The sequence below is a fragment of the Mustela putorius genome, unplaced genomic scaffold (genome assembly GCF_011764305.1).
Source record: "Mustela putorius furo isolate JIRA1106 unplaced genomic scaffold, ASM1176430v1.1 tig00000127_pilon_pilon_pilon, whole genome shotgun sequence".
In the NCBI taxonomy this organism is placed as follows: Eukaryota; Metazoa; Chordata; class Mammalia; order Carnivora; family Mustelidae; genus Mustela; species Mustela putorius.
Window position 1 is genome coordinate 8,777,049 of NW_025421288.1, and position 6,000 is coordinate 8,783,048.

The following is a 6,000-nucleotide window of genomic DNA, read 5'->3' on the forward strand; positions in this document are numbered from 1 at the left end:
CCCTAGGATCAGGACCTGAGCCGAAGGCAGAGGCTTTAACCCACTGAGCCACCAGGCGCCCCAATAGTAGGGGATTTAAATACCCCGTTTTCAACAATGGATTGATCATCCAAACAGAAAATCAATACAGAAATAATGAATTCAGAGTATACTTTATGCTAAATGGACCTAAGTGTTCTATAGACATGTGGGGAACATCCCATCAACAGCAGCAGAAAATATATTCTTCTCAAGCACATATGGAATGCTCTTCAGCATAGACCATATATTAGGACACAAAACAAGTGTTTCTGCCAGCTCGGCTGCCTCGTTTCCTGCTCACTGTGGTTCTTGGCTGGACTTTCTATCATGACCATCTTTGCAAACAGTGTTATGCTCAGTAAGTCAATACTTTTGGCCTTGGGCACTTTCCAAGCCTTGACTCTGACTTTGACATCCCGCCTTTGCTTGAACTTCAAACCCTGTCTGTTTTATTTCGGTTACAGAATGGACAGTGCCCCTGTTCCAAGCACGGAAGTGACTCTGGTAATCTGCATCAGTAGTTTTGGATGTAAAATCTTACGAGGTCTGGCTTTTGCCATTCAAGGTTGGTGTACTTTCCAGCTGGTGGTTTCTGTGCCATTATTTGTCATCTTTCTGTCTTTAAGGAATAAGCTTTCTCTTAGTCTTAGAGGATCCTGGAATGAAAGATGCATGGAATCAGCGTATGTGGATTCTGTTTGATAAATACTTGAGCATGTTCTTTACTAATCTGTGATTTGAAAAGCTGAACAGACAAGGTTGTCAGGTTGGACACTAAATTAAATTTGAATTTCAGACAAACAACAATTTTCTAAAATAATAATACCTCAAATGTTTCATGGCACATAGATACTCTGAAAATTATTCTTTGCTTGTGTGACATTTCTATTTGTTTGAGGTTCTGTATTCTTGTGTTCTACCTGGATAAAATACAAGATGTCCCATTCAATTCAAATTTCTGGTACACAACAAATAATATTTTAGTATAAGTATGTCCAAAGTAGTGCATAGAAAATAGTTTTACTAAAGTTATTCACTGTTCATTTGAACACAAATTTAACTAGGCACACTGCACTTATTTTCACTAAAATTGACACCTCCCCTGAATAAAAGGGGAGCCAATACAACTCCAAGTCTTTATCCTAAGCAGTGAAGTTGCACTGCATGGAGGGGTCGTTGTCATATTTTTCTAGTTATGGTACAGCAAGAAGTAAATCAAATATTTTCCAGCATAACTGAAAAGGGGTGGGTATTCGATGGAGAGGAAAAACATGTAGCTGCTGGGAAAGAAAACTTCCTTGTACCTTTTTAGATTCTGTGGGTGGCCTGAGAATTAAACTGACATAAGACAGAGTAGTAGGAGAAATACACACAAATTTATCTATATTTTTATAGGTACATGGGAGTCTTCAGAAGAAGAATGGGAAAAACAGGAAAGAAAATTAAGAGAAAAGAGGGGAAAAGGAGAAAAAAGCAAAGGGGAAGGAAAATGAAGCTTCAAAAATCCAATAGCCCTAAAGGCATATATACCTTTTGACTACACACGCACACACACAAGCAGTAAATCATGGCAATGAGATGAAACAAAGAGACTGGGGCTGGGGGTGGTAATTTGTGAGACAGTGAGTAGAAAATATGTGGGGAAATTAAGGGTAAAAGTTATTTTATTATGAGGGTTTTTTTTTTTTTAAGTTTGTATAAGTCCTTTTTGGCATCAACTCCCAGTCTCTACTGATAGGAATGTTCTCTTCCTGGCAATTCACAGACCTGTACCCCTGGGGATAAAAATACCTTATATGTTTATAAAAAAAATTAAAAAAAAATAAAGATAAAAAAAAAAAAGAATGTTCTCTTCCTGGCACAGAAAAGACATCTTTGTCATAGGAAATTTCATTACCTACTTTCAGGTAGAAAGACAGGTTGGAACTCTTCCTGCATCTGCTGTTTCTCACGTGCCTTCAGCTCAAAATAATCAGTAGGGCAGAACAGCCTATTTGGGGAGGTACCTTCTGAGCATCTCCACATCTCAAGACAAAGAATGCATGAAATATGGGCACATGAGACTTGGCTGCACCTCTGTCTTCTTTGATCAGGTGGATGACAGAGTCTACTCTGTGGCTGATTATCACCAATGAACTTGAGGAGGACTTAAGCTTAGAAAGGCTGCACACGGGAACAGAAAGAATGTTGGCGATGCCCTAGCCATGAGAGTGAGGAGGAAGGGAGCCGGATAGGGACATGGGGAAGACATAATCTGATATCTTTATTAGTTAGTATCCATAACAGGAATGGAAGGTAAGATTACAGGTCTTCCGAGCTCACTTTCCTGGTTCTTAATGGGTTTCAAGATCATTTGGGCCAAGTTAGAAGGGAATATGTTGTTGTTAAAAGTATTAAACTCATATTTTGCTCAATGGAGGCAGGAAGCACTGAGTATTAACAATTGTAAAAAGTGTGTACTGGTCTCACTCTGTCTAAGGAAAAGTAATAAAAACTAATCTATGCCTGTCCAGCGAATTTTATGGCAGCCATTTTTCAGAAGAGTAAAGCAAGTAGAAAAATTAGTGACCGTGTAGAAGACAGCATAAGAAGAGTTTCCTATTCATTCATTCATCCACACGCATTCATTTATGGGGGATGTAGTGAGCGTCTACCTGTGGCAGGTTTTGTTCTATCTCTGGAAATATGTAATATTCCATTATTCATATATACCACATCTTCTTTATCCATTCATCTATCAATGGACACTTGGGCTGCTTCCATATCTAGCCTGTTGTAAATAATGCTTCAATGAGCATAGGAGCACATATATTTTTTCAGATTAGTGCTTTTGCTTTCTTTGGGTAAATACCCAGTAGTGGAATTACTGGATCATACGGTATTTCTATTTGTCATTTTTTGAGGAAACTCCACACTGTCTCCCTCAGTAGTTGCACCAATTTACATTCCCACCAAGACTGCATGGGGTTCTGTTTTCTCTACATCCTAGCCAACACTTGTTATTTCTTATCTTTTTGATACCAGCGATTCTGACTGGTGTGAGCTGGTATCTCACTGTGATTTTGATTTGCATTTCCCTGGTGATAAGTGATGTTGAACATCTTGTCATGTGTCTTTTGGCCGTTTGGATGTCTTCTTTGGAGACATATCTGTTCATGTCTTCTACCCATTTTTAATTGGATTATTTGTGGGGCTTTTTTGATGTTGAGTTGTAGGAATCCTATATATATTTTCCCAACACCATTTATTGAAAAGACTCTCTTTTCCCCACTGTATATTCTTGCCTCATCTATCATAGATTAATTCACCAGACAAGCATAGGTTTATTTCTCGCTCTCTATTTTGTTCTACTGATCTATGTATCTATTTTTGTGCTATACCGTTTTTGTTTGTTTGTTTGTTTGTTTTTTGGTTTTTTCACTCAACAAACATTTATTGAGGGCCTACTATGAGAAAAAAGCCAGAAGCAGCCAGGTTAATATATCTTTGTAATATATCTTGAAAAATCTGAGATTGTGATACCTCCAGCTTTGTTCTTCTTTCTCAAGATTGCTTTGGCTATTTAGGATCTTTTGTGGTTCTATATGAGTTTTAGGATTATTTGTCCTAGTTCTGTGAAAAATGGCTGGTATTTTGATAGGGTCTGCATTGAATCTGTAGATTGCTTTGGGTAGTATGGACATTTTAATAATATTAATTCTTCCAATCTGTGAACATGATACATCCTGCCATTTGTGTCATCTTCAATTTCTTTCATCAATATCCTATAGATTTCAGAATATAGGTTTTTCACTTCCTTTATCAAATTTATCCCAAGGTATTTTGTTCCTTTTGGTGCAATTGTAAATGGATTGTTTTTTAAATATCTCTTTCTGCTACTTCATTATTAGGGTACAGAAATGCAACAGATGTTAGCTGTGAATTTTTTTTTTAGATTTTTTATGTATTTATTTGACAGACGGAGATCACAAGAAGGCAGAGAGGAGGAATCAGGCAGAGAAGAGGAAGCAGGCTCCCTGCTGAGCAGAGAGCCCAATGCCGGGCTCAATCCCAGAACCCTGGGATCACGACCTGAGCTGAAGGCAGAGGCTTTAACCCACCGAGCCACCCAGGCGCCCCAGCTGTGAATTTTTTGCTATGACTTTTTGTCATGAATGAATGTTGAATTTTGTCAAATGTTTTTTCTGCATCTACTGAGATGATCACATGGTTTGTATCCTTCACTTTGTTAAAGTGATGTGTCATGCTGATTGATTTGGGGGATATGAAACCATTCTTTCATCTCTTTAGTGACAAAGAGATTGAGGCTTAGAGATGTCCTGTTACTTTCCTCAAGGTATATACCTAGCATGTTGCAGAGCCATCATATAAGGCCAGGTTATAAAATCTGGGTGTAAATCATACTACACCAAGCTCTCCCCTGATCTCATTCTCAGATTGAGAACCATCTCATTCATGCAGCACAGCATGCCAAGATTTTTCTGAAAGAGGTAAATCCAAGAACCATAATATAGGCTCTCAGGAAATTATCCTCTTTCCCAAAATAAACATTTTTTTTTTTTAACTAAGAGGGGCCAACTAGGAACCAAGCTCAATTGCCAAAACTGTCATTCCCATCAGATAAAAATGAAGCATTGGAACATAACTCTAGTTACTCTTCATTTAGTCCCCATCCAAATCTAAATCTCTAGACTACGCACCCCTTCTGAGACCCTGCAACCCAGTTGAGTCTCACATTAAAATGTCATTGTCGCTACGTAATTTCCCTCAGTCCCCCTAGCCCCCCAATTCACATGGTACTTCTACACTTGCCAATGCATCTTTAATGGCTGTATTTTCCAGTATACAGAAAAACAAGCCATCTATCTCGTCCTCCATTATGGACCATACGATGCCTACATTTTGGGGAAACTCAGCGATTTCTTGCTGTTGTTGTTGAAGGTTGTGAGATGCAGGAGGAGCTGGAAGCAGCACAGAAAAAAACCCTTCTGTGTGTGACTCAGTCTGCATGCCCAACCTGCATAAAGGAATCTGTGCTCTGTCCTTTGTGAGGTAGACTTTACACACAGTTCATGAAAAATATTAAAATACTAGGGATATTTTTCTGTTTGTTATTTCAGAGGATACAACACGCTTTAGAGATAGATTTGAAATAAAATCTGAGGAAGCTACAAAGATAATTGCTGTTTGGAAGAGATGAAAAAACCAAAGCAAAACAAATTGTGTCATGAGGAGTTTTATCACATGGCCCCACAAGGCTCATCACTGGAGATGATGCTGACATCTTCAATCATGGACAGGCTTCGCTTTAAGTTCCTTTACTTGTTTGTTTTCTATTTCAACTGAGGTAAAAGTATAAACAGTAAAGTGCAGCTCAATCAATATTTCTATGTGTGAATATATAACCACCACCCAGATAAAGATATAGGGGAAAACTCTCAAACTCTAGAAGGTCCCATTATGTGTCTTCCACCCCCCAATAAACTTAACAATGATTATAACCTCCATGATCATATCATTATTTAGGATAACTTTTAAATCATTACCTTGCAAAGAAACTGTGTTTAAAACGTACCCAGAGATTAGCTTTAATCAGGTGTTGCAAGACATGCACACTTGGAGATAATTATCATGAAGGAGGTTTATACTCACGGATCCTTAGAAAGAGAAGGCATGGCATGCCGGAGAGGGCTATGTGGAGAGCACCAGGGTCAGTCCGGAGGCAGAGAGAAGAAAGCATAGCCCAGCACCTTTTTTTTTTTTTTTTGCAGTTTTGGTGGGAACAGGAGAGGGTAGGTCCCCCAGTAAGGTCAGTATAGGCTCTGGGCTATAGCAGTGACCCCTAGTTGTCCAGAACCTGGCCCTGGGGTGGTTTAGGCAAGGGTTCAGGAATGTTCGTGTGGTATGTAAGCTTGATAAAGGAAATGGTTGGGGTTGGAACTCTGGGTTGGTGGTTTGTGTGTCAAAGGCACACTTACG